The 25,236-nt window shown below is 38.6% G+C and overlaps 1 protein-coding gene across 15 annotated transcripts in view; it reads left to right on the top strand.

Moving 5' to 3' along the window:
* The window catches only part of PLEKHA5 (pleckstrin homology domain containing A5), a 216,570-nt gene that overhangs the window by 8,678 nt on the left and 182,656 nt on the right, over positions 1-25,236 (top strand). The gene's annotated exons all lie outside the window — the stretch shown is intronic.

Here is a 25,236-nt window from a genome sequence, read left to right as displayed (position 1 = left end):
CTTTGTTTTGGCAATTTGTCCATGTGAAAATATTACAGGGAGTGAGATTATGGAAGGTAAAGCATATGTGAAGTGAATTTTTTAAAAAAATGTTTTTGAAATTATCCTTTGATTGGTAAACAGCAATTTATCCAAGACCCTTGATGCATACCATATTTGTAAAGCTTTGTGACTGAATGAGTGGGAAATGTAGTTAACATTGTTAACATAAGAAAATCCAACACACTCTGATTTTACACTGAGACCTCTGCTCCTTCTGTTTCAGATATTTATGTTCGTGTATGTAATGCTTATGGAAAATCACTGATTATGTAGATACTAGTAAAATTACCCAGTTTTACCTGTGATCAAGTACACTGTTTATCAATGTGTTTTTTGTGGTAAAGTAAGAGTGCGCAACTAACAGCCCGGACCCTCTTCTCAGAGCCCTTGTGCCTTTAGTTACAGGAGATACAGATAGTCAACAGGTATAACCTTTTCAGAAACGAGGATTCTGTGAGCACACTCAGTGTCATTCTCTCACATTGGGAACACTCCTCTTGATTCATTACTAGGGAAAGTGTAGGGAAAGTGCTTTGAATGCTAAACCCTTTGAATGCAAACTCCTTAAATGTCCAGTATTTGGGAATTGTACAATAGCAACATTTCCAAGCTCTGGGGAAAAAAAATAACAATAATATATAAAAGCCATGACAGAATTAAATAGAGTCTCATCCAGTCTATCTCTCCTCTGAGAAGTAAGTGGCTTCAGTTTTCAAAAAAATTGGGGACCAGTTGTCTCTTAACCTGTACATCTTTGTTAGAATTCAAAGATATAGCCATGTTAATCTGTAGAATCAATACATAGAGAGATCTTGTAACACCTTTGAGACTAACTAAAGAAAGATGTCGGCAGCATGAGATTTCATAGACTTAAGTCTACAAAAGCTCATTCTACCAATGTCTTTCTTTAATAATAATAATAATAATAATAATTATTATTATTATTATTTGTAGTCCACTTTTTCACAAAGGAATCAAAGCGGATTCCAACAGTATAAATAAAACACCAAACAATTAAAAATTACAATTTCAAAACCCCCAAACCCCAACCCTTCCCCCAATCATAAAAATAGTGATCAACCCATAAAAAGAGATTAAACATCAAAACATTTAAAACTGTCCAATAGGAATGCACTAAAATTTCAGGCAGATTAGTGCAAGAAGTGAGTTTTCCTTTAGAGGAGGAGGGACGAGGGCAATGGTATCAATCAATTTTGATATCGGTATCAATAGAGGGGGGAGGCAAGTCTAATGGTTTTAATGGATCTAACCTAGTCTGGAAAGGCCTGCCAGAAGAGATCCATCTTAATAGCCTTTTTAAAGGCATCCAAGGTGGTAATATAGCGGATCTCGTCCAGCAGGTCGTTCCAGAGCCTTGGAGCAGCTAATGAGATCCTCTGGGTCACAGCTGAAAGTCTGGTCTTAGGTTATAGTGTAGCAGATTCTTCTCAGAGGACCCAAGTGTGCGAGGAGGATTATATGGAAGTAGGCGCTCCTGCAAGTAGTCAGGACCCAAGCCATGTAGGGCTTTAAAGCTTAGAACCAACACCTTGTACCTTGCCCAGAAACTGCGATTTTAGAACCGGTGTAATATGGGCAGTTCTGGATGTGTCTGTGACCAGCCCGCCTGCCATATTTTGTACCAATTGAAGTTTCCAAACTTGGCACGAGGGTATCCTCATATAGAGCATGTTGCAGAAGTAGAGTCGAGAAGTTACTAGTGCATGTACTACTGTTTCAAGGACTCTTCTGCTCAAGGAAGGGGTGCAGCTGGTATATCAGCCGAAGCTGATAGCAAGTCTCAAAGGTCCTGTACATCTTTGAAACAGTTTACTTTGGGCCGGAACAGACCAGCAGCTTCAACCGGCTAAAAGTTGGCTTGGGACTCTGGCATTTACACACACTTGGAAGTTGCTCCGGCAATTACACGCCAGGTGGCTTCAGGGTAACTTGGGGGCATGGAGTTTAGAGGCCACATGCCCCGGAGGCAGCGAAAAACCAGTGCCAGAGGCAAAGGGGTGACTTTTCCCCACTCCTATTTGCCCTGGAAGCTGGCTGGATTGGGGCCATGCATCAGTTTGCTGTGACCACAATCTGGCCTTAAATGGGGCAGCTCCAAGCTGCCCCATTGGGGCCGTCTGTTTCTCCCCTTGCTTTGTTTAAAGTCATTTAACAGTGGAATTCTATACATGTCTACTCAGAAGTAAGCGTCATTGAGTTCAGTGGTACTTATTCCTAAGTAGGTAGATACAGGCTGCATCACATCCTGAAAAATGATGTGATCCCTCTATTAGCTCTCACACATCCTTTTACAATGTTTAGAAAGCCATCTTCATTTAATATGTGGTGATGGAGTTCTAGCAATCATAGTACAGTATGACCCCCATATCGGCTGGTCTGGTACGCTCAGTTTTAGTTACCTGTGTCTGAAAAAGTATGTTCTCTATAGCCATTTTTTATGATCTTCCTGTGCAGTTCTATGGTATCCTTTCACTGGAGGTTGACCATAGAGGCTCATTGGAGGACATAGAGATTCCCGGAGAGGTGTTCTGTCTAGGCATTTTCAGGTTATCCAGCCTGGTTCTATGGTATGCTTCTGCCAGAAGTTGTTCATTTCAATAAGGTTCACTATTATCTGCCATTTCACATTTCTACAGTACAGTTGGCCCTCCATATCCACAGATCCAACCATCCATGACTTGAAAATATTCCAAAAAGGTATAAATTCCGAAAAGAAAACTTTGATTTTTCTATTTTATATAAGGGACACCATTTTACTAAACCATTGTATTTAATGGGATTTGTATTCATTGGTATCCATGAGGGTGTTTGGGACCAAACGCCAGCTGATACCAAGGGCCCACTGTAAGTCCAGAAATGTATCTTCTGTGGATTTGGGCATTGTACTGTATTATGTTAACCTTTTGATACCCACGGTAGTTTAGTGTGAGTGCACACAATGTGTATGTGCAGTGCAAAAATCAGTGAGTCATTCTGTAGTTCTAGATCTAATGTAATATGAATCCAGCTGTGGCTTCACCCATGACTGAACACACTGAAAGGCAATAGTGAGGATCAAGATACTGTATTGCATTTGACTAGAATAGTGATTGTAGCTGCTGCTTTGTCTGCTATAGTGCGGGTGTACCATATCAGTTTGTCCAATCATTTGTGATGACTCTTCCCTAACTAATCTTGGGGTTTGGTGATATTCTTAGAATTCTGTACTAGAAGATTTCTAATCCATTTCTCAAACTAGAGTTCCCAAGGTAACCTGTCTGCGGTCTTCATCACAGAACTAAGTTGATTTACTCTTCAGTCCCTCTCTTCTCAGAATAAGTATGTCCCTAACCAAGCTCTATAGCTGAGGATTCCTTACGAAAAAATTTTTCTCACTGTTCTTTCTCTTCTGCCACCCCCTTTGCTCAATCAGATTTTCTACTCCTCATATTGCATATCAGGTAGCAGGAATTTTTATAGTTCCTTTGATATACATTGATACTGATGCTCACATATACGTATAATTGGTGTTAGGCTCATCAGGCAGCTGAGTAAAACTAAGTAAAACCCATGCTTCTCTGTCAGTGAAAAGTGCCACAAATGAGAAGAACCGGAAGCTTAAATATTCCTTTAGGGCCCTTCCCCAAGCCAGCTTCAATGGTTTTACTCTTGAAAAGCCTGATGTTTGCCACCTAGTGGCTGAATGAGTCAATGTCATAGTATGTTGCTCATCCAGGCTGTAGTTCATTTTTTAATTAACATTTTGTCAATATGTCTTTAGTATTTGCACAAAGTTTCTAGCATCTAGATGTCATGACCTTGAAGCTGTGGTAGAGGCAGGCACATGCATGTGTACACACAAACATATGTATGGCCCCAAAGTTGAGGGATTGAATCTCAAACATCAAAGTTAAGGGTAATGTCTGAGAAGGTAGGCTATCATTGTATGTACTTCATACTTGTGCTCATGGTATGCTTTAGCAAATAAAGTGCAGTGCACCCATGCCATATGTGGGAGCACTATACGTGGCCTTCAGCTTACGCTGTAGCCACACTGTAATAAAATGAATGGCACGCATGCTGTGGCATGCTGCGAGCCCGAGACCCGTTGTATTCAATGGGGCTCGAGCATACACATTTTTTGCCATATGGGGGGGGGGGCAAGCGGGTGGAACGGATCCCTGCGTAAGTAAGGGCCCTATGTACTTTAAATGGTTACAAGTATTAGGTTGGAACGACTTTTGGTATTTTGCTCATGGAAAGACAAACTTTTGTAAGGCTGTCTTAATAGATATTATAGAGTTCTGTAAGAAAAATTAAATGAGTCCAGAGCCATAAATGGGTCCAAACCCATTGCAGAAGAACAACAAACTATCTTTTACAGCTAGTGGTTTTATTTTGTCTACTTCTTTAGTTCTTTAGGTCCAAGATACAGTGTTATACTTCTATTGGTGAAAAAAAAAATTTCCTCCCAAATTTGTATGCCAAATCAATTGATGTTTGTGTCATGCCTCCAGAGCATCTTTGATGCTCTTGAGACATATATTTAGTTGAAATTATATTAGCCTTTCTATGTATAGTTTAGGAGGGGAAATAGAGTTCTCCAGCTTTAAGAAAGACAAGGATTGTGGGACATCCCAGGGTCTTATATTGTCTCCCTCTAGCTAGTTTCAGTTGTGTAGTAAGATTTCAGCCAAGTCAGAGCTGGAGAGAGTATTTTCCTTTGACAAAGATAAGTCCACAGAAGAAGAAAGATAAAACCCACCAAAAAGAAAGAGCAAGGTATTTAAGGACTATTGAGAAAAAGGAGATCAGTTACATGTTTTGTGTTTATAACCAGTAAAGCTTTTGAAAACTTAAGAAATTTGTGGACAAGTCTTTTGTTCAGGCTGTGTTCCTAGGAGCCAGAGGCCTTACTACACCCAAAGTCCATAGCATCGCTCTTGGGACAAAAACAGTTTGTGAGGCTTTAAATTTTACTTTGGCTCAATTTAACCCTTGTTTTAGCCTGCAGTGCACTTCCAAATGAAGTTTTTACATCACTGCTTTATGCTTAAGTCTTAGTGTACAGTGGTGCCTCGGGTTACGAAATTAATTCGTAACGCGGCCGCTTTCGTAACCCGAAAAGCCTTCGTAAGCCGAATTGCCATAGGCGCTAATGGGGAAAAGCCGCGATTCCGTGCGAAAAAGCCGAAAAAAGCACCAAAAGTTTTTTCGTAACCCGAAAAAACATTCGTAACCCGAAACAATAATTCCCTATGGGATTTCTTCGTATCCCGAAAATTTCGTAACCTGGGTATTTCGTATCCCGAGGTACCACTGTAGTTGTTTTGATGGGAGTTGTTGAAGCTAGCCATCTTTGGATTGGTGAGATCTTTAAAAGTCGTGGAACGATGGGGATTCTACATCCTTCCCCTTCAGACTTTTTAAATTCTACAATCTCGATTTTTTTTTCTCAGCATTTCTGTGTGCTCACTCCCATTTAATCATTATACCGATTGCAAAGTCCCATTTGTAGTTCTGAGATGATGGGATGGTAATAATGTAGGTAGATGTATTTATATTCTTGTGAAATGTTATCAACACATGAGAGGTTTAGGAAAAGTTTAATACCTTGGTGCTAGAAAAATGTTCATTAAATATGACTTGAAGGTTCCATGATTAATCCCTGACATCTCTTGTTTTGCCTAGGAAAGTCTTCTGTTGTTTGTATACATATATTTATCTAGTACTGAGCTATTTGGACAACTGGTCAAATTTTGTATGCAGTGGTTTTCTGTGCCCTTATTAAAGCATTTTATAGCAATAGTAAATACATTTCTATACTGCTTATCAGTGCACTTAAGCACTCCCTAAGGCTGTTAACAATATGTAGGCTAGTTGCTCCCAACAAGCTGGGTACCCTGCCTTCAGCTGAAAAGCCTCCCTGAATGGTTTACTTAAGGTCAATAAAAATAAGGCAGTCCCTGCCCTCAGGCTGACAACCAAAAAAGAAAAAAGTGCAGTACAATAGGAAGTATGCAGTTAGATTTATCACTGCAATTGAGGTAAGAAGGTGTAAGTGTTCAGCATTTGTGTAAAGACTTGTTCAGAATATTTTATTTGCAAAGCCTTAGGTGAATCTCAGATAACATGTGTTTGTGTAGTCCTCTAATAATGTCATTGCAATTATACCATAATTGAATAGTCAATTAATTTTTCCTTAAGCATACAATCCTAGTTGAAATGAATTGGGCTTACTTTGAAGTATGCTTGCAGAACTGTGTTGGACAAAATTAATTCTAGAGGTTCACTTTGTCTTGCAAGTTAGATGTACTAGTAAGCTAAACATGAATACTTAGCAATTGATGCATTGACTATTATGTTGTTTCATGAGGTGAAGAATATGTGATGTCTAAACATATTTTAAAGCACTTTTAATGGCAAGATTCAAGCTTATAGTAGTAGTAAACCAGATATGTTTGATTCTGGTTGTGTGTGTGTGTGTGTATATATATATATATATATTCTTTTCATCTGATCCTGCTGAGAGCTTGCATTGAAGCAGCTTTTCAACAATGCTGCTCTAAAATTTCAATACTGTTCACATTTTCTAGAACTCGTTCTTACTAGAAACCATGGAATTTGCTTCTAAGTAAACTTGCATAAAGCTATGTTGGATGTTGTGGTATATATCCCGTTCTCTTCTACAATTTCTAAGTCTGATCTGATAATAAGTATCTCTATTTTGAGCAAGGCTTGTATTCCATGTCCTATTTCTCTATAGTTTCTTTATGGTATAAACATTTGAGATCATCCAAATAATGAAAGTCTACTACCTATTTATAAATGAATCTGACCTACTTGATCAACATATGTTTGGAATTACTGTAGAGCAGGTGGGATGTTTCAGAACTCAAAGAGGTGCACCACCCAATATCACAGGTCTCCAGAATTCTGGAAGGCTATATTGTGATGCCATGCCCATCATTTGGAGCAGATAGAAGCGATGTCATATCATTCTGATCACTTTTAGGGCTAAAGGACAGTTATTGTTGAGGGAGAGTGCCCAAAGCAAACTTTTAAGCATGTTTCATGGAAGGGAGTGATCTGGAGTGAATTCATGCAGGCATGTTATTCTCACCATTGTTTGAGAAAACACGTTGTCACGTCAAAATATGCACATTTGTATATTAAAAAGGATCGTTTCCTAAATCAGTTGTTGGTATCTGAAAGAAAAAAAACATGACATCAGTAAACTGTGTTGTAGTCTTTAGTGACTGGGTTTTATTATAAGTAAATATTTGCTTAAAACAAAATGCAGTTTGTTCCATTCATCTGCTGTTGGGAAATTGGAACAAAATAAGGTAATACAAAAAGAGAATGAGCGAGTCTGATCTGAATGACAGACCTGTTGAAAATATAGCTTTTCTGCTTGTGCAGAAAAGAACAATTTGTAATCTCCCATTCTACAGCTTTTGTGGCATTTTAAATAGAAGATGTTATCAGAACTGCTAGCTGAACGACATGTTGCTGATGGTACTTGAACACCCAATTCTTCCGTTGTCATTGAAATAATCACCTAAATATTGCACCAAAGTTCTGAAAGCATACAGTCTCCTCCTTTGCTGCATTTTGACATCATATTGGAGTATTGTGGTGTTGGCTCAGATTTCTGACTTAAAAAATGCCCATGTTTTGGAAAATAGATTGAACCTGGAACATATACTTGCTGCATACATAGTAAAAGCTTCAGTGTTGTGCTGTATTTGGCTTTCAATCCATCTGCTTAGTGCCACATTCTTCACAGGCAGGTACAAGAATGTCCTAATAGTTGGATGTGAGATGATATCTCTTGACAGGAGTTCCTTTTAATCCCTGATACCTGGAGATTGTTTTTGGCTCTGCAGCCTGAATGATGAGATCCTTTATTAAATGGCAAGGACAGTTCTATTGTCTACCAAAGGTTGTATATAGAGTTCATATACTGTAGGCAGAAGTTAACTGTGACATAGCTAATCACATTTTTCTGTTTTGTCCCTGTAAATGGAGACACTTAAACTATATGGAAAATGTATGCAAGAACTGGACTGTTTGTTTAATACCTACTTTAGACAGAGAAGACCAATCAGATTCAAATCATTGGGTTAAGGTCATATCCATTGGACATGCACATAATCCCTATATTGACATAGACCAGGGGTAGACAACCTTTTTGAGCTGGGAGCCGGGTTGCTGTCCCTCAGACAACTGGGGGGCTGAAGCCAAAAAATAAACAATTACATAATTTTTTAAAAAATTAAATAAACAAATAAACCAGGACAAATATAGGACAAAATTTTCAAATGGAGGATACTTTTTTAAAAATGGAGGACATGTGAAAAAATTTGCTGATTTTTTTAAAAAATGTTAATATAAATGCATGTTTCTGAGGCTTCTATAGACAATTTCCCCCCTTGCCCGCCACTTGCCCCCCCTTGCCCGCCTCCTCCTGACAGGCCAAAGGCCCCACACCCTCACGCGAGAGGCCAAAGGCTCCGGCGGCAATCGGTGGCAGGACTGAGCTGGGGCCGGTCCCAAGGCCTTGCCGGGCCACATTCAGTCTGCGGGCCGCAGGTTGCCTACCCCTGACATAGACTGTTTTTGAGGCTCTGCTACTGACAATATTAGATTAGAAAATGGAGAGACTGGATGCAGATTTCCCTCTCTAAGGAGCAGATTACTAGCCACAAGAGCAGACAAGAGATATATGATGAATCCTTCATGGAGCCATCTCATGATGTAGAACTGAATGTCACTAGGCCACTGTGAATGTTTTCAATATTTCAGCCTTCTTTACCAGTAGCATTTATGTTGAGTGGGAGGGGTATAATTGCTGGTCTGTAACTACAAAACAACAACAGTAACAACAATAGTGGCAATATGATCTGCAGCATTTCCTGAAAGCCACAACTTTGGGGAAGAGAGTATGGAGGTGAGCTGTGTGGGGCAAAGGAGGTTGGTTTTGAAAGGATGACAGTGAACATTTTTATTTTATTTTTTCTCCTTGGTCATCTGCACCCATCAGGTCTCTCACTTGGCCTGAGAAGCTGGAATGAGTGTAACAGTTATAATAGATGGGAATAGTTGGGAATATAAAGATACTGAGTTCTTCATTTTACAATGATTCTTGAATTTATATTTAGCGATGGGGTGAATGGTTGTTAATTGGACTCTCAGTGTATTATTTCTCTATGAATTTGCTAAGTACTATTTATGCACATAGAATTTTTGAGTACCAGATGAAAATATGTGTATCATTAGGAAATTTGATTACAGTATTAAGTATAATTTGAACATGCTGTTTGAATTAGAATATTTAATTATTTTGGTTTCAGTGAGAGTAATATGTTGTGCTCATCCATGTTTGAAATCAAGCCTTTTGAAAATGCTCCTTAGTTAACAAGTTTTGTGTGTGCTGCACTGGGTGTGTTGCTAATATTTGTATTGTAGTTTCATGGTTTTGAATTAGTAAAAGAACATGATGAATAATTGAAGTCTTAGGGAAATGAACATCAAGAATGATATTTGGGCAGATATTGAATAAGTGCTTCAAATTATATGTTAATATTTTCACTCATTTAATAGCATACAATTATGCATATTCAGGACATGAGGCAATTGTCCATTTTCTTATCTGTTTTTTTCTTCGCGTTAGTTCTGTATTAATTACAAATAGGAGGTGAAGTCTAAAACAGTTTTGTTTAGTTTGGATAATAAGGTTTTGTCTGAAGGTTGAGATAGCATTTTGTGTTTAATGAGCTCAGTGAAGATTTCAGTTTTTATTATAATTTGGATTAGTAGAACATAAATATGAGTTAAAATAAAAGTGCTTTATGAACCCTTAACACTTGATTAGTTCTAACTGAAACAATAGATATCTCTGGTGTGGGGAGTTAAAACACTTTTAATTACAATATGGTGTTTTGAAAATCATAGATAAATACATACTTTGTGTAACCAAATATTTGTCAGTAGGTAAGGTTAGAAAGAATATTTAAATCTTTGAAATTTTATATTGGTTCATTTGCCGTGTCAAATGGGAATGGTAGAAGAATTAAAAACACCAGCTTATTTTCAAGTGGGTGGCGTTTATTCTCTACTAATGGAGAAAATTTTATTATGAAAGTATAGTTTGATTTACATGCTAGTTAGTGTCCAAACGTGCCTCTTCCATCAGTGTTTGTTATAAATACAACACTTTAATCTTAGGTTGGATCTGCATAGATGATGTTTTAATATGTGCATTTATAAAATGTAGCCCTGCAATAACCTCTCATTTTTGAATGTATAAATTGTTCTCTAGCACCGAGAACACTGAGGTTACTTGAATATGGACAATGGGTTTCTTGTCATAGCAATGAAAACACAAGTGGGGATGTGTTTACCTTTTCTCCTGTGACCATGTAATGAGTGATAATGGTATATCAGGACTTGCTTGTTCTACACTGGTGTGGGAATCGTGTATCTCTGCAGATATTGCTAGGCAGCAGTTCCCAGATTTGCTCATCCTTGACTGTGCTGGCTATGGCTGATGGTAGTTGGGACTCCAACAACATCTGTATGGCTGCATGATTCTGTCCCTGTTCTGTACTCTGGTAATAATTATTTCATAATGTGTAAAGTTTCATAAAGAACATTTGGTTGGTTTTCAGATCTGTACTTATATGTGATACTTGCTAGGTGATCTTGAGCCAGCCATACTCTCTCAACCTATATGCCATCTTTTTTTTTTTTTATATATAATTTTTATTAATTATTTACAAATAAAAATTCATCATATTACGATCATACATTCCAGTGATATTTGAATTAACTTTTTTGTCTTCCTTTACTTCCCATCATGATTGTGAAAAAAAAATCCTTCTCTAATTTACACTTTATATATCTCCATAGTGAACTTATACGTTCTCTATATATATTATTCCTAAGTTTCCAATTACTCATCTATTCTCATCACCTTTAATCTTATCCTTCTCATAGTTTTATATGTAGTAATTTTCTTATATACTAATTCCAAGTGATTATGGTCTTTAGAGAAATCATATTCTATATAATCTTATTATATTCTCTTTAACTCTTACAAGTCCTTGTAAGTCATTCATATATAATAACAGCGTATTTCCCCTCTTTTTCTCTCATGTGTCTTATCCATGGTTCCCATTGATGTTTAAATTTACTCATTATTCCTCTATTTTTCCACTGTGTTATTTTGTCCATGTCCATATATTCGTGTACCTTATCTGACCACTGCTCTATATCTGGTACTTTATCTGTTTTCCACAATGACGCTAGTAGAATTCTTGCCGCTAAGATCATATAGAAGATAATTCTTCCATGTTTTCTTTCCAGGTCCGCATCTTCAATCATGTTCAATAAGTACATTTTTGGGTCTTTTCCAAAACTTATTTTTAGAATTTTTTGAATTTGTTGGTGAATTTCAGTCCAAAATTTGCCAATAATCTTACATCTCCACCAACAGTGAATAAATGTTCCAACATCTTCTTTACATTTCCAGCATTTATTATCGCAGTTCTTGGACATTTTAGCGTCTTTACGGAAGTGACAGAGAGACGAAAAGAGAAGACAACCACCAATCCTCTACTCCACTCTGACGACGATCCTCACTCCTCGCTTCTCGCTCCTCCCCCCGTCCTCTTCGTCCCTTCCTTCCGTCCTCGTCGCCCCCTCCTCCCGTCCTCGTCGTCCCTTCCTCCCGTCCTCGTCGCCCCCTCCTCCCGTCCTCGGCTTCCCCTCCTCCCGTCCTCTTTGTCGTTGCTTCCTTCTCCGTTTTTGGTCCTGGAGTCTTTTTAAGTTGCAGCTGTCTATAATTTTCTAGCTCTACAGTTTCGTCGCGTCACTTCCGGAGTTCCAGTGGATCACAGATTGTTTTGTCTAACTCCGTCTTGTACAAGGTCAGTGGAAATCTTGAATTAACCCTTGGTTCTCCAAAACTCCTATAGTGTTTCATTAAGTCCATTAATTTTCCCCCTTTGCATAAGTTTGTTCTCGGGGTTATGTGCCACTCTTTTCCACTTCTTTATATATTCAGTTGTATTGTTATTTATACTTATAGTAAAGGAGCTGATTTATCTCCCACCAAATCACTTCTTCACTTCTTTCCCATGTCCTTTTCAACTTATAAGTGCCTTATTCTTGTTATATAAAGATATTTGCAAAAGTATCACCTCAATCTGAAGGGAAGCCGATTTTATGTCGAAGCTTTGGAGATCTTTTAAATAAAATTGGCGGCAGCCCTGTCCGTTGCTGGAGACACAAAGCGGCTATGGATTGCTCTTCGGCTCCGCTGGGTCCGTCCCCCTCTTCCCTTCCGACATCGGAGGGTTTAGAAGCCGGTTCCCTCGCAAATGAGCCTCCGCCGAGCCCCCTTCGGTCTCCCTATGCCAAGGGAGAAACTTCGGGGTTGTCGGGTTGCCCCGGACCCCCCCACAAACCGCTATGTCCGATCGGCCCCCTGGCCCACTAGTCAAGAGGCTTCTCAACGGGCGCCATTACCAACCCGGAAGTCCCAACCTATATGCCATCTTGAGCTCCTTGGAGGAGAGATGGAATATAAATGCAGATTTCTTTAGGGAGGTTAAAAGTTAACTCTTTTGCTTCTAGCAGCAACTGCAATTCAACAGGGCCTTGGCTGTCAAAACTGTAGGTTAGAATAATAGAACTGGAAAGGACTGCAAGGGTCCCCTAATCCAGTTCCCTGCCATGCAGGAATATACAACTAAAGCACTCATGAAAGGTTCCCATCCAATCTCTGTTTAAAGACCTCTCAAAGACATTGGAGGTTGAAGTGCGCTGTAGTATCTTTTCACTGTTTCCCTGCATCTTACAATATTGACCTTTTCCCTTAATCGTTTTACTAGGGCTTGATATCTATGGCATTTGTACTATAAACATTGCATTACTGAACTTTCAGCATTTTAAAATCATGTACTACTTTCATGTACAATTTTATTGACAAGGCATAGCTGTAGCTGTAGTACTCTTACATTGATTTGAGATGTAAAGGTATTTCATTTACTGGAACATTGGTCTTTGATTTAGGATATTGGAGCTAAATTTCTGTTGAATTTTTAAAGTTGATCTCCTGAGCCTTGTTACGATGTTTGTATTCAACAGCAGTGAATTGTGTGAACATAAATCCATCCAGCATTTGGAAGCAATTAACCTGTATTTCTGGTGGTTGAGCTTTATCAAAATATGCTGTTTTGGAAGCTGCTTTTTGGCCTACTAATGTCTCAGACAAATCTATAAACTTCCAATCCTGTTGGCTATGTTAGCTGCCTATCTTATTCCAGAAAGGAGTGATGGTTTGAAGTTGCAATGTTTGTAGTCATATGAAAAATATGATATTGATATAAGTATGAGATATTGGCAACAATAATTGTCATTGGGACTGTTATACCCAAAGCTACTGAAGCATAACTGTGAGCTGTTCCTAAGCAGATATGCTGGTGTATGAAATCTAAATACAGTATAGACAAAAATTGACAGGTGAGTACTCCTGAAGGTTAAGGGTTTCTAGTTAGAGAGCTTGCAGAGATCAATACAAAAGGCAAAGGCCAAGATGGATGATGCATATTGGCTTAACCTTGGCATCACTTAATCTATTCTAGACAGTTCCAGATGGTGTTTTTCTTTTAACAGGTGCTTAGCTTTATTAGCTAATGAACATTTAATGTAAAAGATAACCTTATAAACTATTTCAAATGAAGAGTATGCATTTCTGTATGTGTGTGCGTGTGTATGCCTAGCTTACTTTGAGGAATGTTTGAAGAGGAATAAATATAAATTTATGCAATGAAACAATTGTAAAGGGACAGTTAAAAACAACTTGTTATGCCAACATCTACTTTGTACCTAGTTTAAGGGTAGTTATGAGGCAGGGCATAGGAGACAAGATTTGATATCCTCATGTTTGCCATCTCCCTTGTTTTTTGCGGGCGGTTGTCGGTGCTTGTGAAATGTTGTTAATTAAAATGTGCAAACACCTTTTATTTTCCCAGGATAGACACATCCTTTGGAAACATTTAATTATGAACTCCTCTTGACAAGTCCTGTTGCTTTGCTAAATGCAGTGCCTGAGGCCAGAAGTCTTCTGTCCTGATTGGGGTCTCTAACCACTACAGTAATATAAATGATAATTACTTGGCTACTTTATGGTGCATGTTGGCCAAAGTTTCTTTTCAAAATGTGTAAGCAGTTCATGTTGACACTGGCCAAAAGTTTCTTTTCAAAATATGCAAGCAGTGCCTGGACTAAATTCCCAATGTGTGAAATGTGTTCACACCACTGCAAACCATTTTGGTGTGGTTTCACAAACCTCCTGAGAAGTCGGATTTTCTGGGATGACCCGCCTTTGGATATTGTTAAAATAAAATAGAAAACGGATAAAAACATACAGTATATTCAGTTTTTAGTCTAAATGTTTAATATGAATATGCTGGCCATTGTGCTGATGATAGGTGTTTCAGATTGTAGCTGTGGTTTTTGAAGTTTTGATAATCTGGAAACAGATTTCTTCCTGAATCAGTTAACATTTGCCTCCAAGCTTTCTGTTCCTTTGGCAAACAGATTAGACATTCTGAAATGATGAAACTCTGCTTTCTGGGCAATGGTATTATGGTACTTTGGGAGATTTCTCCTTTGTAGTTTTGTGCCATTTTATTGGAATTCCTCTGTGTCCTTTCTTCAAAGGAGGTTTGCCATTGTCATTCTCTGAGGCTGGGAGAGTGTGACTTTGTGTGTGTGTGTGTGTGTGTGCACTTTCAAATAGTTTCTGGGGGCTCTATCCTGAGGGTTTCTGTTGACCCACCATGGGATTTTCTTAGCGTGTTTTGTAGAGGGGTTTGCCATTGCCATTTTCTGAGGCTGAGAGAGTGTGTCCTGTCCAAGGTTCCTCTGGAGTGGGTTTCATAGCTCAGCGAGAACTACATTTCTGATGTGTGTTTTGTGTGCCTTCCAGTTTGCCATTTGTCTTCCTCTGAGGCTGAGAGATTGTGTCCTGCACAAGATTCTCTCCCAGTGGGTTTCATAACCCAGCAGGGACTACATTTCTGCAGTGGGTATGAATTCAGAAAACTAGCCCTGTTAGTCTGGAATGTGTGTGTGAATGTGTGTGTGGTATTTATACCCCACCCTTCAGCCCTAAAGGCTATCACAGCGGCTTAAAATTATTATTTTCAGTATGCGCAGGTTATTCTATGTAGAAAATTCGAAGAAAGTGTTTGGTATGAACAAATACACACGAAAAACACTTCTATAATTTTTTGCTTCTTAGTCATGCTAAAAATGCAGGATAGTCAAGGAAAATGGAGGACCTGACCAAATAAAAGCTAAAAACACTCCTAGAAATGTCAATTCATGCTTCTTAGCCATGCTCAAAATGGAAGACATTAATAATAAAAAACTTTTTTTACAAAATAATAAAATAAACACTAAAAACCAAAATAAACATTACAAAATAAACACTAAAAATACTGCTATAAATATAAATCAATGCTTCTTAGGAATGGTCAAAATGGGGGACATTCAAGAAGAATGACAACATAAGAGCAAAAAACAGTCAGAAATATAAATCCAGTTCATCAGGGACTTCTGGACTCTTAGGACGCATGCGTCAATTAAAAAGCATACCTCCAAAGTGACCCGAAACAGCTTTATTTTGGCCTGTCTGTATGGGGCCTATCATGGGGCAAGCTCTGTCGGGGGGGGGGGGTCCATTGCCATCCTCTGAGGCTGAGAGAGCGTGACTTGTATGTGTAGTGCCTCCAAGTTGTTTCTGACTTATGGTGACCCTAAGGTGGAACTATCATGGAGTTTTCTTGGCAAGTTCTGTCGGCAGGTGTGTGTGTGTGTGTGTGTGTGTGTGTGTGTGCTGTTGTTAGCCTGAGGCTGAGAGAGTGTGCCTTTGGTTTCTCCTGGAAGTCCTGCCCCCAGATATCCTGTCCCTGGAAGGCGGAAATCCCACTGCCAGAAGGTGGAAGTCCCACTCTTGGAAGGCAGAAGGCCCATCCTTGGAAGTCCCACCCTGAAAGTCCCACCCCCAGAAGTCCTGCACATAGTACCCGGTGAGACCTGGTGCAGGAATGCCACTGAGTTTGGGCACTCGGTCTCTAAAAGGTTTGCCATCACTGGCATAGGTTCAGTGTTCTCCAACAGGTATTGGCATGTAGAGGTGCACAGTTTAGGACTCACTGACATATCTTGGGGCACATGGCATTTGACCCCAAGTCTGTATGTACCCCTTGGCTGCTCCTTTTACTGTTTCTGAATGCAATGTGTTCCCATACATGTGTCTGTATAGTATAGCTGATTGGAGAAAGCCCTGTTCTTAGCTTTCATGATCTGTTTAACTGCTGCTGATAGATGGTTAGGGATAGGAGCACAGTGGTGTGTGTGTGTGAGGGTATGTGCACGCGTGCTGGTGAGGGAGAGCATTTTTATGTGTGTGTACATGCATGTATGTATGTGTCACTGGAGTAATTGGTGCTTCTTTGATTTACATATATAGATAGGAATACTACTTGAATGTTGTTTGTGGTAAAGACTTTAGTTGCCTTATTTCATAGTTTGGAGAACTGCTGTTGCTCTTGCTTCACTGAGATGTTACTCTGTATAATGTTCAGCTTGAAATATTCTGTACAGAGAATATGCAAAATCTTTTTCTTTAACTTTTAATGTGTAAAAAGTAATATAGTATCTCATGTAATCATCCATAATATGAAAACTAAACTCTTCTTTATATAGTCAATTGAATTAATTTAAAGCTGATTAATTTTATGAGACTAAAATTAAATTGGATTAATTGGGAAGATGCTGAAGACACTGAAGCCAATTAACAGTCTCACTTAATTTTTAAATTGCTCCATAGTTTTTCTAAGGCTGATGTTTCATTCTCGGGCTTAGTTGTAATTGGTTATTGAATTTCTAATAAGAGTAGATGAATTCAGTGTGACTTCTGCTCACAAGCTGTCACTGGGAAGTAGTTTATTTTATGAGCTTTGGTATGTGATGTTTATGAAAGATTGAAGAAATTGTTGTGATTAGAAATTAACATGGGCTGATATATTTAATATAGCAAGGAATTTATTTTAAGTTTTTTAGAGCAATGGCCTTGAGGGGATGGTTTTTATAGGCTGAATAGCAGACACTTTTGCATACAACAAGTAGAGTAAAAAAATGTTCTTTAAATCACAATCCTGTCTGTATGTACTCAAAAGGGAGCCCCTGTGTTCATTATGCTTTATTTCCAGCTGAATGTACATGGGATTGCAGTCTTAATGTGTTTATAGCCCGATTGCTCCTGATCAGAAGGATGTCTTACTGACTTCTGTTCCCTCCTGTAAAATACTACCTGGAATACCTACTTGCTGAATTTTAACAATATACAGTGAGGTGTGAGGTGTGTACATTGAGGAGTGTCTGCAACGTGTTGAGTGTTTTAGCTTCTTTATTATTATAGTTAAATTATAAATTAGTCAAACCTAAGGCACAATGTGCACCTATGTTGTGGTGCAGAACAGGTTAGGCAGCTGTATTTGATATGTTCCTGTGAGGGAGGACACTTATGAAATTTTGATTGTGAGTTTTGTCTGTAATCAGCTAGTTCTGACCTGTGAGATTTCCTGTCAGGATGCTTATCTAGTATCCCCAAACAATATTTGAATGTAATGACTGTTTCTGCACTGTCTTCATGTACCAAAATGAAAGAAAGAAGTTGGCAGTTAGTCTCAAAAGTTCTATAAGATCTCTCTACATACAGATTCTACAGACTAACACAGCTATATCTTTGAATCGTACCAGAACGTGATACATTTTCTTTCCCTGTTCCTTGTATTTGATTTGGATTTTCTTTTGTTCTGTACCCTGGCACAGTAGGAAAAAGAGGTGCATAGCTTTAAAGAAGGCATGTGGATTTTAATATTGTGCATTGCACTGGTCACTGGGAGATCTTGAGGACATCCACTAAAGTTGCTCAAGCACAATTAATATGAAGCTGTTTTGTGAGCCCTCTTAATTATTGCTTTGGCAAGAAAATCGTGGTTGTTTTTTTTAAATTGCAGGAAAAATAACAGGTAAAGAGCCTCTTAAATAATTTGGGACAAGTTAGAATTTCAAAATGTAACCAATACAGTAGTTTGGTTTATGCCAGTATTTCACACTGAGGGTTATGTCCTCCCTTCAAGGGCATAAGGCAGGTACATTGAGGAGACTGAAGGATTGCTAGCATTGCCATCAGTGGCTGAGTGCAACTGAGACCATCCAACTGTGCAAAAATAGCAAGATGTTTTTGTGTGCGCAGAGGAGGTTGGGAGAAGGCTGGAGTCTTAAGCCAAACTGGCATGATATCAGCTTAGCTGTACCGCTATCAACACATTCACATGGATAATGCTTGCTTGCAGAACTGGTCAGGACTGTTAAATGTTTACCTTTGAACTCTCTTGCCATTAATCCCATCCAGTGTTGGCCTGGTTGAAAAGATCCATGAATAATCTACCTTTGAAAGGGTTTCGTGCTTTAAACCATCTCATAGAAATACAGTAGTACCATAGAAAAGAAGCACATTGCTGTGAAATTAGAATTGTTTTGAGGACTACACACACAAGTTTTAGCTGGCTGTGTAAAGGGAAATGAGTACCAGACAAACTAGATTTGCCTTTTTTTCTTTCTTTTTCTTTTTCTGAATAAACAGGACCCTGTTGATGGAGTAGCATCTACAGTTTACTGGAAAGTGTTTTGTTATCTCTTTTTTCAAAGTATTTGTTTTATAGTTTACACACATAGCCTTGAAATAAATAACTGATGGTCAAAACAAATTACAGAGTGCCCGCGTCATACGCAACTTCCAGCATACGCTGGAAACAGCGCCGGAAGAAGCAATGGTCGCAGGCACGATCCCCATTATCTTTAATGGGGCTTGAAGAGCCACATAATTTCCCTTATGCAGGGGATTCGTTCTAGGACCCCCCCCCCCCCCCCCCCGTGTAAATTCTGCAGATGCTCAAGCTCCATTAAAGATAATGGTAAGGGATCACTGTATTTTGCTCTCTCTATGAGGTCTCCCATGACCATTCCCAATGGGAATTATAGAATTCCATATCTGGGAAAGCATTCAAAATTGGTTGCTGAGGGGGAATATATAATTACCTTGGATAATAAAACCTACAGATACTTGGTTCTACACTGTCAAGTATAAGATTCCTAGACCTGTTTGGGAATGTGCTAGTTGGAAAAAAATTTTAACTGGATTTTAACTGTTGTTAAGATATTGTGAGATTTTGTATTTTAATTTTTTGTATATTGATTGTATCGTGTTTTGGCTGTTGTGACCCGCCTTGATCCCAGGAAAGGTGGGCTAAAAATAAAGCTTTTATTATTTATTTTATTAATGCTAGATTTGCAGAGCTATTGAAGCATTCCTGCTTGAATTTAGACGACAAGTCTGGCTTTCCAGTAACCAATTCACCTATTATCTTTTTTTCTTCTGACCTTTAAGCCAGGGAGCTTCCTCCTTATAGTTTTAGATGTTATGTCCTTTGACAAGCTATAATTGTTGTATTTCCAAATAAAAATCACTGGGAAGCAAGACCTTGAGTTGAACATTTGTTTCTTGTTTACTAAATGAGTAGGAGCTCTGCTTAAATTTAAATACTGCTTATCTTCCTCTGTAGCTATTTGACATTCTCTGTCATCTCCTATCACAGTGTGAAGAGAAGCAAACAATATAGTAAACTGCTTTGTTTTGCAGCAGTGGATTTATCAATCTCTTTTTGGCTATAGGTGACTTCTTGCTAGGGCTTGGAAGTAACTTGTTGGTTTCCTAGACAAATATGGCATGATGGCATTACATTACAGTTGCACGTTACACTCCCCCTTTGAGTTTTTAAAGTTACTTTGCTAATAGGAGGTATGAGTTCACTAAATGGTGTAGGAAGAATATCACATGGTTAAATTGCTATCTTCTGTTGCCTCATTCTCCATTACAGATTTTGATGTGAGGATAAAAGACCAGTAATTTGTAGCATTCAGATTTTCTTTTAAAGGTAACAATAACTAATTATTGTTAGTTATTTTTGGGAATTGGGCAGGTAGTTAGTTTAGTACAGTCGGACCTTCTTATATATGGATTTCTTATACATAGATTCAAGCATCCATGGTTTGAAAATGTTCAAAAAAAGTATAATTTTCAAATATCAAACCTTGATTTTCCTTTTTTTAATAAGGGACACCATTTTGCTATGCCATTATATTTAATGGGACTTGAGCACACACGGATTTTGTTATTCACTATTCCTGAATAGTCCCCTGGCCATCAGAAGGAAAATCAAATGCCGATCTCTGACTTCACCACAGTTTATTGAATTGTTTTTAAAGTATGTTTTAAATTTCACATTGTTTAATTGTATTTTAAGGGGGGGGGGAGTGAGTTGGGGCCTTGGACTGTATATTTTAACCTTGTAAGCCGCCCTGATTGCATTGTGTAGAGAGGCGGGATATAAATAAATTTTATTATTATTATTATCATCATCATCTTGGAACCAAACCTCAGCGTATAACAAGGTTCCACTCTATTGCACAATTTAATTCTGCTAGGTCAAGTGATGTTGCACTCATGAACACCTAGTTCCACATTGTGTACAAAAGGAAACACAGTTTCCACTATCAGAGCCTGATTTACAGAACTGGAATCTCATTGTCTTTACAGTTTGAAATGACTGTAAAATAACATTGAAGTATAAATCTGTGATATATCATGTGTGTTGAGTGAGCTGCCTTGAATTCTGGTGCCTTGTTTAGATATCATTGTCAACTATAGTGCATAAAAATTCGCGAGCACAATAAAATGTGTTATTTGAGAAAGCTCTTGAAATAAAACACCATAGTAAATCTCAAGGCTTGTCACATGCAATGTTTTATATACTTTTATGTTTTTAATAACAAAAGTAATTATTTCCAGTCTCTACTTACATTTATTGTCACTGAGTGATTAGTATCCAGCTTAGTTAGTGTGAAAAAGCCTCTGGAGTAGGTACATGAACTACAATAATGATCAAGCAATAATTGATAGTAGCTTCTGATTCAACTTTAAGTCCTGCAGCTTTATAATACTAAAGTGGTCTGACCATATTCCCAATTCACTTTAGGAAAGCTAAGGTTTCTATTCAGTTGGAGGAAATTATATCTAAATGTCACTTGACCATGAACAGTACACTAGAGGCAAAACAGTAGACAGCGGAGTAGGCTTTGGAGCTGTATGTCAGTAATGCAGGTGAGGTCAAACCACATGGGAACAAAGAAGAGAACAATGCCAGGTTTTTAAAATGTTTTTTTGTACTTAAAACCCAAGCCCACATGTGAAATGTAGAAACTTCCATCAACAACTCTGAATATCTCTGTGTGGATTTTCAAATATTTGGACCTTGTTCTGTTTTAAATTATATTTAAATTATATCAGTCAATGATCATGTCATAAGAGTTAGTGGTAAATAATATAACAATAGCAACTGTGTTGACCATAAAACAAAACAAGATTCAAAATCCATCCTGTGATAGTAGCTTTATTAGGCCAACTAGAAGGCATAAAATACATTAGACATACTTATTATTATTATTATTATTATTAACCTTTATTTATGAAGCGCTGTAAATTTACACAGCGCTGTAGTTTTTGATACTTCATAGGATTTTATTTATTTGGCAGAAAGTAAAATATCATACAGGGTAAAGAAAGTATTGATGCCCTGGTAGCACCATCAGGCATTTTGTTCTGCAGAGAGTTTCCGGGAAAGAAGGCTTATGAGCACATTTTGGAGCGGGGGGGGGGGGATGCCAGTCCCACACAACAGCTTTGCTGTCAGTACCAAGATTCTGATATTCTTAAGTACACCTATTTGTTAAGCAACACACATTTCAGTTTAGGAGTCCAGGAAACAGCAAGGAGGGTGTAGCCCATTCTTTTTCTGACTTGTAAAAAGTTATGTCAGGCATTGTGGATAATGTGTAATGCTTTGTCAGCCATTTAGCAAAACTGCTTTAGTGTAGCAACCATGTTAGTTTTGCATTGTTAGATGGCAGGTTGGGCCTTGATGAAACAGTGGATGAACTCAGATGGAGTCTACTTATGCTGGTATCTGGGTCTCATCCCACAGTTGGGGACTATTATATGATATCTTGCTTATATTGGCGTGAGACTGTCGTTTCTAGTAATGCTCTGGATGATTCTTCAGGTATAGTTCTCAAACTGTATGCAGATCCAGAACTGGTTTTCATGGTGGTACAAGCATATTTGTACCAATCATGACCTAATAATGAAAGAGTTTATAGAGATGTTTTTATTGTGACTTTCTTTATGAATAGAACTTACTGTCATGAATCATGGGGTACTACAACACAACAGGACTGTATTGTTTATGTACATGTATGTGTCATCTGATAAGCCAAGTTCTCTAGGTAGTTTATAATAAAAATTTTAACATGATAAAAATAAAATCTAAACTAGAATGAACCCAGCAACAGCATAAAAAAAAAACAAATTATAAACTGTTTTTTATCTACATGGAGTCACAAGATAGCACTTAAAATACTCCAAGAATATTGCAAAACAGAGATGGACAGTATAGTTACTTTAGAATCCCTGAGCAAATAATGTCTTGACTGAATGAATTAGTGATGGCCATACATCCTTTGTGAGGGCATTCCTTATCTCTGTGCTACCACACAGTATGAACCTTTTTGTTTAAATACCTTATATACTTTTTTCAGTAGTGAGACTTTATGAAGAGCCTCCTTTGACAATCCCAGTGCATGGACATTAGTTTCAAGACTTTTGAAGACTCTTAAAGTAGGGGAAGAGCGCACCAGCTGTACTTCTTTGGAGAGACCTTTCACCACTGGATACCATCACTGAAAATTCCCTTATTATGCATTTGCCAGTTATTTGTCAGAGGCACCTGGAAAAGGGCACCAGAATATGTAGTATGAATGTATCTGAGGTGATCATAGCCTAAAGTGTTTAGGTCTTCAAAGATAGCCCTTTCAGTTAGGCCAAAAAATAGATGAGGAATCAGTGCAGAGGGTATTGTGTTAATATAATATGGTTTTATCATCTTGTTGCATTGACCAGCCTTGCTGCAGCCTCACACATAAACAGTTTTAGGGACCCAAATAGGTGGGTTCCAGAGCATACATAACTGTTGCAGACTGTTACAGTCCACATAGAATTTTAGTCAAGATAAACATTTAAGCTGATAAGAGTGACTTCAAGCCACTGAGACCACTTGTGCTTCCAGTGACCTCCAAATTATGATCCTGGTTCATGAGGGTGGGAGGGTTACATAGACTCCTCTAGAGAGGGTGACAACAAAAACTGGGTGTAGTTCCTGGGAAAGTGCTATGATTTAAATATCAGCAACAAACATGTCAGAGCTTTTTCTTTCTTGCCTCATCCATGTAAGTTTTCTTTCCTTGTCCATGTAGGGACATAAGTAGTATATTTTATATAGTGAACCCCCATAACTAGTGATGTACTACCTTTTTTTGGGCATGATTTTCTTCTGGTTTGGCATTGTGCCCACTGTTGATGTCCATTCATAATTGTTGAAGCATTTCAGTTACCTATGGAAGTAAGTACAGGAAGTTCTTCATACAACACTTAGTTAAAACATGTAATTCACAATGTGTAACACCACAAGATGTAGTAGTAATGGCTGCTAACATGAAATTTTTGAAGATGTAATAGACTTTTTCTCCAAGAATTTATCTATCAGTGTTTGATAGTCAAGATGATATATGTTGCATCCAGCGTTGGAGTAAGCATGTCTTTGAATACCAGTTATTAGGAATACAAGTAGAACGGTTTGGTTCTACTCAATTCCTGCTTGTATGTTTCCCATAGACATTGAAGTAATGACAAGTAGTGACATGTTTAAACTTTGTTTCCATAAGTGTACAAAATCTCAGAATAGTTGACTGGTTTTGGTTTTAATTGTAGCATTAGGTTACTTTGAAGTGTTTATGCATGTTAAACTTGTTTGCATTTCTCATGCTCTATGTTTTGTAATGCCTTGAAGAAGGTGTTTTATTGTTAAATTTAGATGTTAATTGAAGTAAATAAACATTGGTATCACTCTTGGACGGTATCCCGGGTTACGAATTTAATTCGTCCGCGGCGCCATTCGTAACCCGAAAACTCGCAAGCCGAGAAAGCCATAGGCGCTAGCGCAGGAAAGCCGCGATTTCGGGCGAAAAAGCGCCGAAAAGCACCAAATTTTTTTTCGTAACCCGAAATAACCTTCGTAACCCGGAACAGTTTTTTTTCTATGGATTTTTTCGTATCCCGGGAATTTCGTAAGGCGGTGCTTTCGGTAACCCGGGGTTATGCCACTGTAAATTTATACTGTAGCATACTATCCTTTGTGGGAATTTTTTTTGGGGGGGGGGCTAATGCTGTTTAAAATATGATTCCCATTTTCTGTCACACAAGTCTGCCATGACCAAAACACAGAGTGCATGCTGGCTTGATTCTGACAAGAGGGCCCTGACATCTGGGGTCCCTCAAGGAGCCATTCTGTCTCCCATGCTCTTTAACATTTACATGAAACCGCTGGGAGAGATCATCCGGAGACATGGGGCGCGGGGTTATCAGTACGCTGATGACACCCAAATAGTCTTCTCTATGTCTCTGACTGATGCAGTGACCAGGGATGGCATCTCTCCTCTCGTGGCCTGTCTGGAGTCGGTAATGGGCTGGATGAGGGAAAACAGACTCAGCCTGAATCCAGAGAAAACGGAAGTACTCGTGATAGGTTCTCCCGGTCCAGGGATGGCGTTAGTTCCACCTGTCCTGAACGGGATCACGCTTCCGGTGAAGGACTCGGTACGCAGACTGGGGGTGCTCCTTGATTCATCGCTCCACCTTACATCTCAGGTGGATGCGACGGTCAGGAGCACCTGTTATCAGCTTCGGCTGATACGCCAGCTGCGTCCCTACCTGGGCCGGAGGGACCTTGAAACTGTAGTACATGCTCTGGTAACCTCTTGATTGGATTTCTGCAACGCGCTCTACATGGGGCAACCCTTGTACCATACTCGGAAGCTGCAATTAGTGCAGAATATGGCAGCCTGACTGGTCACTGACACATCCAGGGCCAGTCATAT

The sequence above is a fragment of the Sceloporus undulatus genome, chromosome 5 (assembly GCF_019175285.1).
Source record: "Sceloporus undulatus isolate JIND9_A2432 ecotype Alabama chromosome 5, SceUnd_v1.1, whole genome shotgun sequence".
Classification (NCBI taxonomy): Eukaryota; Metazoa; Chordata; class Lepidosauria; order Squamata; family Phrynosomatidae; genus Sceloporus; species Sceloporus undulatus.
Note: the sequence above shows the minus strand (reverse complement) of the source record. Positions and strands in the feature narration are given on the sequence as shown.